We start from the raw sequence: 11,875 nt of genomic DNA, 5'->3' as shown, positions 1-11,875 counted from the left end.
GTCACATGTGCTGCCGACCGAGATCAGGGAAACCCCATCTGAACAGTCAGCTTGCTACTGGGATCCGCAGGCTCTGAAGTTCACCTCGCACTCCGGATCAGGGCTGGATGATGCTGCGCATCCCTGACCAGGGACATTGGGGGCCACTGTTCAACGGGTGAAAAGGCTCAGGAGGGCTGAAACGATGCTCGTAAATCTGAGCGAGGGGAAACTGGCCTAGAGGAGTTGCACCATTTGCTTCAAATGCAGTCTTTTACTCAAGGTCCAGTGAGGAGCATGCTTACAGCCAGTCATAACTCACGGCCGCTGGCATCTAGGCAGCATTGCTTATCTCTTCTCCCGGTGAGTGCTGTGGTAAACCACAGTGTAAATATCCTGTAGCCCGGGTTCCTGGCTTCATAAACAACTAGGAAACAGAGTATCTGTCTGCTCACCAGTACAGAGGGTGACATAGACTTCCACAAACAGAAGGCAATCATAAAAGGCGGGGACAGAGCCCAAGGCACTTGGGATGGGCTTTTCATACTTGGCCCATTATACAACCCAGAGGTCTCTCTCAGCCCAGACCTATTTATAACATGATCAGGTTCCTGCTTGAGTCACAAGAACCATATTGGGCATATTACCTTCTGTGATTTTGTTCATATCACAAAAAAAGGTAGTTGGCTCCACAGAGTAAAAGTGGACTCATTAGCTGTAACTACTAAGCTAGGCTCTTGAATTACCCCAAATCAGTGTGCCCTGGGCTTCTGGCTGTTCAATGGGAATAATATTTCATTTTCAAGTAAATTTCAATTGCTAAAACCTGAAAGAATGGTGGCTTATTTTAGAGCAGAATGTGTTGAGAGGGCACACGTGCATACACGTGGGCATACTCACCCATATGCACATGTAAACCCAAATTCCAGATATCGTCTTTCCTCCTCTAGAGACATTAGAATGAGAGACGCACTCCCACCTTTCAACTTTGCACACACAAAGCTTAGCTTCCTCATTATTCAACAGTGCTGAGACCCTGAGGTCTCTATCTTACAGTGCGACAGGACAGGCAAAAATGTGCTTTGCAAACACAAGTACAATAAAAATGTTTAATGATAAACCTTGCATCTCATCAAGCACTCAAGGCCCTTCAAACCAAAAAAAAAAAAAAAAAAAAACTGACCTAGTAAATGGCACCAGAGAGCCCAAAACATTAAAATTCAAGTAAATTTCAATTGCTAGTGAAAAATATATTACTTCTATATAAGAATTTTTCTAAAAGCCCCATAAAAAATAAAATAAGAAATAAAAAAAAAAGAAGAAAGAGTATATGAAGTTATCAGAAAAAAAAGTGATGGGGAGATATGGGAGGTGTTAGAGGGGAGGGAGTGGGCGTGGATTTGATCAGAACATCTTATATGCTTATATGCCTGTATGAAATTCTCAATAAATTATGTTTTAAAAAAAGAATGAAAAGAGGCTTTGTCAATTAAATTTATGCAGAATGCTTTAAAAAAAGAATTTTTCTTCCTTTATTTTAACATACATTTTCATCTTAATTTTTATTTATTCTTTGACAATTCCATGTGTACATATTGATACTGTCCAACATAAATCCTTCCCTCCCCTGCCTCCAGACCCCCAACACTTCCCTCCCTCAACTTTATATCATCTTTTTTTTAATGACCCCCCAAGTCCAGTTAGTGCTGACCACAGGCACATGGGCATGGGGCCATCTGCCAGAGCATGGGCACTCTACCAGCAGCCACATCCCCAGAGAACAAGGACTTCCCCTCCCCCAAAGCCATTAGTTACCAGTTGCACCTCGGCTGGGATGGCACCCTGAGCCCCTCTCCTATCCATGCTGGAGTGCTGACCAGCTTGAGGTTGTGCAGGTCTTGTGCAGGTAACCACGGTTGCTCTGAGTTCATGAGTTCATGAGTGCAACAGGCATGTCAGGTCCAGAAGACAAATTTCACAGCACCCTCCCCATCTTACAGCTCTTGTATTCTTTCTACCCCTTCGTCCCCTGAGCCTTGGTGGGAAGGGTTGGTACAGAAATTCCATTTAGGGCTGAGGCCTCAATAGTCACTCATTCCCAGCAGGCTAGAGAATTTTTTAAATAATAAAAATCATAGGCATTTGTTGAGTGCTCATCATAGGAACATATATCTTTTCATGTAATCACCACACACCCTATAAAGTAAGCACTAAAAAAATCTTAACAGTATTAAGGCCAGTAACAGGAGAATTTCAGTTTCATTCACACTTACAGATATCCTAGGCAATCCCTTTCAGGTCACTTGTGTAATTTGAGAGTGTCTGCTTCCATTCCTGGGCATTCTACACAGTCACGTCTTTGAGACTCTACATGGTCATGTCTTTACTGAGAAATAAAAAGTCTGAGGTGACTGGTGACCCATAGATAAAACAGTGGCACCATGCCATCAGTACCTGTGTAGCACAACCACAGTCCTGGAAGTGCCAGAGACCAGTCTCCACTCCACCAATCTGTGAGGAAGGCCACCTCAGACAGAGTGAAGTGCTTCCTTTATTTTCCAAAGGCTTCACCATCCCTAAGAACACTTTCATGCAAGAGAATGAAAAGGGTTCAAGAGAGAGAAAAAGAGTTAGAGGCTCTCTGGCAGGGATAAGGAATATGACACAGGAAGGGAAAAACAGAAAATTCCAGGTCTATTGTGATCATCTCCTGTAAAGCAGGCTTAGCCTTTTCTCCCTTCATGGCTCCACCCTCTGCCAGGACCAGTGTCCAGCCCTTTACTGTCTATCTGTTTTGGTACAGTTTGGGTTTGCACATGAGTTATGACATCCTCTCAGGAGCTAACTTCACTCCCAAATGGCTTAAAGTCTCAGTTTCCCAAAGCCAAGTTTCCAAAAAGAGAATCTGATCAGTTCTGATTATCATTTTAAACTACTCCATAGTTCCTAGTGGTTGGTTCAATAGAAACAGATCAGCTAACTGTTCAGGCACTTTCCGCATCTGGAAAAGTGGATCTAACAAAAACATCTATACACCTCTGTATTTCCAAAGCAAGGTGCCCTCCTAGCCCCTTTACAGCTGGTGGGGCATCACAGTGATGTTTACTCTGCATGCCTGACACAGAGCTGCCCTTAATCACTTTATCTTTTTCTTGACTACTAAATTCTCAGAAACTTTCGAAGAAATTTGGCTTTGATTTTTGTTTGTTTTTACATTTTTATCTTTTGGTTCGTAACTCTGGGAAATTACGAAGCTGGACCTGAAGGCACTGAGTCTGGATGAAGAATGGAAGGCGGAAAGGGTAAAAGCCTTCGTCCCAACTTCTTCTCGAGCAACTGGCAGAGGAGGCATATGAGCAGTACTTCAGCATCAAGCCTGGAGAGACCAACAGTATGGGTCACAGGGTACTGAGCATCACAGGGTACTGAACACTGCCCACCAACCAGGAGGAAAAAGGTTCCAAGAAGTGTGAGGGGCTTGAGTAGCACACTTTCTTAATGAAACTGTAAGGATTTTTATATGCAAAAGATAACTTGGGGCTTTCTGCCTGAAAGTTCTAGCTCTTTCTTTGGAATGTCTTACTTTCACATCCTTTGGTTGAAATCCACTGAGTGTGTGTAGAGGTGTGTAACACAGAAAAGAAGGAAGACTGCTTCCATCCATCTCATTTGGTTGAAAGAAACAGTTCCAGTTGCTCACAAGATTGGGAGTGGGAAGAGATTCGATTGGGTGAGAGGAATTATTACAAGGACATGTAGGGCCAGGACGTGAAACAAACCAGACCTTAGGACAACTCCAAGACTAGTGTCTGCCCTCTTCCGGGCATGACCCACCCTCCTTCCCCAGCCTCACTCTTACTATCTGCTCTGGCAGTTTTAGTTTGCAATGGTTCATGCCATCCTCTTACACTCTGACTCTGCTGCCAACTGGCTTTGCCTTGGCTGGGAAATTACGAAGCTGGACCTGAAGGCACTGAGTCTGGATGAAGAATGGAAGGCGGAAAGGGTAAAAGCCTTCGTCCCAACTTCTTCTCGAGCAACTGGCAGAGGAGGCATATGAGCAGTACTTCAGCATCAAGCCTGGAGAGACCAACAGTATGGGTCACAGGGTACTGAGCATCACAGGGTACTGAACACTGCCCACCAACCAGGAGGAAAAAGGTTCCAAGAAGTGTGAGGGGCTTGAGTAGCACACTTTCTTAATGAAACTGTAAGGATTTTTATATGCAAAAGATAACTTGGGGCTTTCTGCCTGAAAGTTCTAGCTCTTTCTTTGGAATGTCTTACTTTCACATCCTTTGGTTGAAATCCACTGAGTGTGTATAGAGGTGTGTAACACAGAAAAGAAGGAAGACTGCTTCCATCCATCTCATTTGGTTGAAAGAAACAGTTCCAGTTGCTCACAAGATTGGGAGTGGGAAGAGATTCGATTGGGTGAGAGGAATTATTACAAGGACATGTAGGGCCAGGACGTGAAACAAACCAGACCTTAGGACAACTCCAAGACTAGTGTCTGCCCTCTTCCGGGCATGACCCACCCTCCTTCCCCAGCCTCACTCTTACTATCTGCTCTGGCAGTTTTAGTTTGCAATGTACTATCTGCTCTGGCAGTTTTAGTTTGCAATGGTTCATGCCATCCTCTTACACTCTGACTCTGCTGCCAACTGGCTTAATGCCTTGGCTTCCCAATGCCAAAGTTGCAAGAAAGGACTCTGATTAGCTAGGACTATCATTTTTAACCATTCTATACAGATGAATGGCCAGCTTACAAATGGCTATCTTCAAGCCATAAGTCGGTGCCATGGTCTACCTATTGGACACATGAGGAGACCGCAAAGTAGAGCATTGGGCATGACTTTCGGAGAATGAGGCCAACAGGAAGAGTTCCTTACAGGAAGAAATGGTGGGGGCAGGTTGGTATAAATACCTCGTCTGCTGGCAGAATATATAGGAATTAGTTTATTCACTTCTCTCAGTAGCTAATTCCAACTAATTGCAAAAGACACAGACTTGTGATAAAGCATGAGAGTGGCCCATCCTTTCCTCAGGTGACGTCCATCACTGTGTCTCGGCGACAGGTGTGTGCTCAGGAGGCTGCAGGGTATCGCAAACATTTGGAATTTTAACTTAGTATGTATCTTCCTTACCCAGAGATCATCTAGTTACTTCATTTTAGAGTAACATGTCAGTAGGAAATAAGATATTAAATGAATGGGGGGTGGGGCAGCAAGGTGGATTGTGGGAAAAAGCACCTGCCACGGAGGCTGAACACCTGAGTTTAATCCCCAGCACTCACATGGTGCAAGGAGAGAACGGGCTCTTGCAAATTGTCCTCTGACCTCCACATGTGTACCTTGGAACAGGCACAGCCACAAACATACACAAGAAAGAAATTAGTAAATTAGTAAATGTCAAAAAAATTAAGATAAAAAATTTTAAACATTAGAATGGGGAATGAGGAGCACTTTACCCAGTCCTGTGCTGTGTGCTTCAACAGGCATCTCAGAGGTGCCCAAGTAAATATGTGAGTGTACGACAGGTAGCCAATCAGCCTGGCAATTTGATAACCTAACACAAAGAATTCATTCAAGGGATATTTACAATAATGACTGGCTGAATATTACCAAGGCAGAGCACAGAATACGGTAAATGTAGGTTCGGCTCATGACTCTGCTTTGTAACAGTTGTGGCTATAACTGGACTTCTACCCCTATAGCTCATATGCAAAATGGAGAGAAAATACAACCACCTTGTGGGGATTTTATAAATATTAGTCAAGATAATATACTCATGTTATTGGCATACAGTAAATTCTCAGCATATTGTAACAGATTCTCCTATTACTATGTAAAGATCATCAACATTGTGATATACAGAGTTTAAAGAATACGTATCAGAGACAGGAGTGCTGTATCTTCAAGAACTTTACATTTTAATGCAGATGGATGTATTAGAAGTGGTGTGTACATATAACTTGTGCATACACAAATGGAATTCAGCAGTGTCACGGGCTCAATGTAATATAGTAAAGTTACATAATACTTTAAAAATGTCTTTAATCAAGAAAAGGAGGTTGAGGCAAGGTTCTGATAAATTTTTAATAGGGATAGTGCTCATAGGACATAACTGAGGGAGTTTACACTGCATGGAAGTTTGACTGCTGCAATCTACAAAGCTAGGGTTCATGAGAGTTTTGTAAATGCATGAACTACCTATGAGCTATATGAGACATAAAGATGGGAGCTGAGTATGGACAGGGCTTTCTGGCTGGGGTACCCGAGCAGCACTGGAGGCAAGGGAGGACATGGCCCACTGTGTGGCTTTCCATTTCTGTTTACCTGGGAGGCTTAGACTAGAGCCCCCTGCGGTCAATCCTCTCCCCCGTCTGTTTTCTCCTCTATGGGAGTCATCGTACATCAGTGATACGCATTTAAAATCCATTTTCTTGGCTCTGTCTTAAATTCTGGCTTGTGTTCTTCACTTTCTGTGACTAACCAAGTGGCTGCACATGGTAAGCATGCTACATGAAAGCAAGAAGGGATGAACGAACATGGAACTAGGAGGCAGCCCTGTCACTGAATTGTTCTGCATTGTTTTCCTAAGAGGAATGAGCCCCAGTGTGGTGGTTTGAATTAGAAATGTCCCCCATAGGCTCAAATCTTTGAACACTTGGTGCCCAGTTGGCAGCACTGTTAGGGAGGTCATGAAGTCTCTAGGAGGCATAGCCTTGCTGAAGGACGTGAGTCCCTGGGCTGGGCTCTGAGAGGTCATAGCCTGGCCACTTTCAGCTCCCTCTGCTTCATCCTTGCAGTAGAAGATGTGAGCTCCCATGTGCTCCAGCCCCCATGCCTGCTGCCCGCTGCCATGCCTACTCCACCACGATGCACTCTCACCCTTCTGGAAACAAAGCCCAAATAAACCTCCCTCTAAAAGTGCCTTGACATGGAGTTTCATCACAATGACAGAAAAGCGACTAATATACCCACCTTTTGGTTGATGCTGTAAATTGCACTAGAGCATAAGAATCCTTCCACAGATATCTCCGACATACTGCTGAACAGTTTCTAGTTACAGGCATAAATGTCCAAAAGGTTACTCTGAGTTCTTTGAACATCATCTTTTTCCCTCTAGTCTCCATTTTCCATTTATCTTCTCTACCAATGCGAGACTGTATCTCAGCCTCACTATTAGATTATAAACCTGTCCTCTACCAGTGTTATCACCAGGGCTTACTATGTGGTTAAGGGTTCAAAAACCCAGAGAGTGAATAGAGGCCTATTTAGACAGCATATACTTCAAGCGACACCCTTTCAAACATTCAGCCTTCTAGAAGTTCATAAATTGCTGTTGTGATTCTAAGGTTGCAATTAACATAGGACTATGTCATCTAAAACTGACATTTTATCTTTAAAGTGCTGCCACTGTTATCATTTATTGAAACAAAGATTATCTTCTTGATAACACAGTCAACAAGACAATTTTACCCTTGCATGAAAATGTTTATAATTTTAAGACAACTTAGGAATTTTAGTTAGTAAAATAATACGTCCACTTGATTTCAGTTACAGCTTCTAGGGCATCTCACCTTCATTCAAAGAGCTTTTGAGCATCTCTTAGATTTAGTACTGGAAATACCCAAGTGAGTGAGACTTTCCCTGGAGACCCTGGAGTCCAGATGCAGCACAGCCACAGTCAGACTTCATGAAAATGCAGTGCAGATGATTATGCCCTTCAGAAGCCCCTCCAATCCTACTTTTTCTATGCATAGATTCCCTGAAAATCCTTAAAAATGCTACTCTAAGATTTCTAAATCAACAAAGTGTGATTCCTGTGTGTTTTTATTAGCTAGACCCTGTTTCTAAACTGCCTGGGTCCCATATAGATTTTCCTGTTTTATTCAGCCATTCCTCTTTTCTAACACCTAGACAGCCAACTATTTCATGTAATCTTTCTATTAAAAGAGCAGAAGGGTGCCATGAATGCAATGTCTTATCTATAATATTACAGTCTTTCCTCAGAATAACTTGGGACGGTGAACTTGGAGCATCAAGGAGATGATGAGCCAGCTAACAGGGAAGTCCCCATGAGAACAAAGAAAATTAACACAAGTTCAAAGGGTGTTTGAGAAGCTAAAGAAACTTAAACTTTGGGATCTACCACCACGATTAGCCCCTCCCATGGCCCTGGGAGAGGTTCAAGCCATGTACTAATGTGGTCATATTTTAACTAAGCTTCAAAAGCAAGCTATTTTACCCACCAGGCAAAGATTCTAGTCTCTCGTATTCCAATCTGTCCTCCCCCCATTTTTTCTTGTGCTAGAGGCTGTGAATAGCTGGGATATCTTTGTCTATCTAGTTAAGGGAAGTCTGAGATGACAACATTTTAATCTAGGGATAGAGGGTGATCCACATGGAGTTCATAGTCATTTCTGTATGTATGTCTAGTGGTCCCAATTGGAGAATGAATCCTCAATACTCCCATCACCCACCAGGCAAAGATTCTAGTCTCTCGTGTTCCAATCTGTCCTTCCCCCATTTTTTCTTGTGCTAGAGGCTGTGAATAGCTGGGATATCTTTGTCTATCTAGTTAAGGGAAGTCTGAGATGACAACATTTTAATCTAGGGATAGAGGGTGATCCACATGGAGTTCATAGTCATTTCTGTATGTATGTCTAGTGGTCCCAATTGGAGAATGAATCCTCAATACTCCCATCACCCACCAGGCCAGTTCAGCAGGTGTTGTGCTGCCGAGGTGAAGGGTCAGAGGCCATTTCATGCTATTTTGTGTCCAGGGCACTTAGGAGAAAGACTGTTTCTTCTATTCACCTCAAAGATGATGTTGCACACTTCATTAGCATATGGGGAGGAAATCAGAATATTCAGCCACAGTGATATAATAAGGAAAATAGGGGTTGTGTCTGGCAACTAAACATTTTTGTTATTTGATTTTGTGATTTGTGTGGCATTTTTCAGGTTTAAAAATAATAGAGTAGGAAGGTTAAATGGAGTAGGGGGTGGAGGGCAGAGGAGGGGCATGGGGAGGAATAACCAACACTAAAGGCCTTTAGTAAAAGCCGCATGGAGACCTACCACTGTAGAAGCTTCTTAAAGTATGCCCGTATACATCATTTTAAAAGATTAAAAGGACAGGGAATGCTACCCCTACTGAACACCATAGACTAGCAAAGTAAAATCCCAATGCCATTGCCCCTGCTCTTGGTTATGAGAACCTGACAATAAGACCCTGCTGCTGAAGCCACTATATACATAGATCGGTTGTGGAACAAACAAGGAGAAATCAAGCTGGTACTGACTCCAAAGCCTCATCCCTACTGGATAGCTTTCATGATGCCAGAAGGTGCTATGCGTGCCATCTGAAGAGAAAATCAATCATCAGCCTTACCCAGCTGTGAGCGCTGTGAGTTACAACAGCAACTGGCCTGACGAGATATGCCCACTGGTGCAGCAGTGACACAAATACTGTGGGAGTGACCAACCACTCTCTAATTGGATTTAAGGTCTGCTGCATAGGATGGAGCCCATACCTGGCACTGATATCAGGCCTAGCAGTCTAAGGCTAGACTGATCACAGGCCATTGGGGAGAGCCTCATACTATTCTTCTGCTAAATAAATATAGTTAATATTAGTCGGATTCCTAATGACTTATTGTTATACCCATAGATTAATACATCTCTGTCCTCAGAAGAGAAGCTTCATCATGCAGCAGATAGTGAGTAACACAGAGAACCACAACTGGCCAATGTGCAGAGCACAAGAGGCTGCAGAGTGCTGATCCCTGAATGGGACACCTACATCAAACCTCTGCCTCCCAAGGCTCAGGGATCGTTGTGGCAGAGGGGTGGGAAGACTGTAAGAGCCAGAGGGGGTAGATGGCCACAAGGAAACAGTCTTCCAGACAGCTGAACTCACAGCAGTGGTGACGGTGTGCACAAGTCCCACCTGAGCTCAGGCCAGGCAAATCCAGCATAGACTGGGGAAGTGGGTAAGATCTCAACTGTATCTGAGGAGGTACTGGCAAGCAATGGCTGCTGGGAGGGGAGAGACAGTCTTCTTTAATGTTGAGACTCTCAGTAGGCTGACCAGGCTCCAGTGGATGCAAACACACCAAAGAGCATCTGGGGACACGCTTTGTCACTGCAGTTCTTCTGTATATATTAGAGCATGTGAAACTGGGTGGGGGTAGTAAGGGTGGTACAGATAGAGGAGAGGATCTAAAATAAAAATAAAAATATACTGTATGAACTTCACAAAAATTCAATTAAAAAGAGTCAAAATATAAAATAAATAAAACAAAGAAAAGTGTACTGTGACTTTTGTTGCTTGTTTTAAACAACTATTCGGGTTTTGTAGCTAACTTTGTATCACAACACTATTCCTTTCTTAGAGAAGCCCCTATTTTATGTGCTTTAGGCACCTACAAAACCTGGATCTACTCTTTTCGGAACTCAATCAGCACTCACACTTGACAACTGGAAAGTTGAGGCTTAAAACCACACAGTCTACAGCAGTGGAGTACTAAGCCCCGTGTTTCCTTACTTTCTCTCTGTACATTGCTCTCTCTCCTACTCCATATTATCTTACTTTGAAGAAGAAAAAGAGAGAGAGAGGCTGGAGAGATGGCTCAGCAGTTAAAGAGCACTGGCTGCTCTCGCAGAGGACCCAGGTTTGGTTCCCAGCACCCACATGGTAGCTAACAACCCTCTGTAACTTCAGTTCCAGGGGATCCAACACCCTCTTCTGACCTTTGTGGGGATTTAGGCAGAATTAGGATAAGGAGTGGAGTTAGTGAGCACAGAGGACATAGTAGTTGCTCTTACACAACTGTCCTTCCCATTGTGGGATGGGGCACACACACGCATGCGCACACACGCACATGCGAGCATCAAGGCACCTGGCATTGTCATACACTATGAGGTCACCTGCATTTGACCCTGTTCTTCAACTTCTGCTAGAATCAGGAGATAAGATTTACTTTTAATTCAAGTTCTATAAAAAGCTAAGCATAACAATAAACATAATTTAGATGCCAGAGAAAGTTTATAGAGGTGACAAACTCAAAACCCTACAAAGGTTAGGGAAACAATACAAATAACTGTTATAAGTGGCAGGGATTGAGTCGGGCAAATGCTCTAGCCCAGCAGCGCCACTACATGTGGTCGGCACGCAAACAAGCCCAGCGTGACCACATCGCACAGCATTTTTAGTGCCAAAAATCCTAAATCATTAATATTTAAAGCTAAGTTCATTTTTTACAAGTATTAAATCAACTGGCACTGAGCAGTTAGAAAAGCTCAACAATGTGCTTGCAGGGTTTTCATCTGTAGTCTGTTGGCTTTGCTGCGGGGTGCAGGGTGGAAAAGCCCAGGATGACAAGTTAGGAGAGCACCTAGCAGGAGCTGGGCTTTAGCAGAGTACTCATCTTCAAAAAGCAGACTTATGTGAGAAGGAATCTGCAGGAGGCTGGGGTGGGAGTGATGAGCTGGGCCTTCCCAGAGGGATCTCATTTTCCCATTTCTCCCTCTCCCTGGCATTGGTACCCCTCTTGAGCTATAGGGAAAAGCAGAGCAGGAATCTAATTAACAGCTCTAAGGGAGCAATCAATTTACAATTGTGTGAAGTGCAAATTCCTTTGTGCAAGAAACAAATTACAGAATTTGCAAATTTGTAAATACTGCAGGCTTTTTCTCCAATCCAAATGCTCTGGAGAGAAAGAGAGGGAGACTGGGGGGGCGTGGGCCAAGAGAACATGAATGTGAAAAGGCACAAATATTAGAAAAGGCCTATAGTTCCCAGCAGCAGGATTCTAAATATATTTAACAACTGATTTTCTTTGCTGGAGCCTTACCTAGGAACTAGAGAAGGGCCAACAGTTGGG

This window comes from Nannospalax galili, unplaced genomic scaffold (assembly GCF_000622305.1).
Source record: "Nannospalax galili isolate Female #2095 unplaced genomic scaffold, S.galili_v1.0 scaffold469, whole genome shotgun sequence".
Lineage (NCBI taxonomy): Eukaryota > Metazoa > Chordata > Mammalia > Rodentia > Spalacidae > Nannospalax > Nannospalax galili.
Note: the sequence above shows the minus strand (reverse complement) of the source record.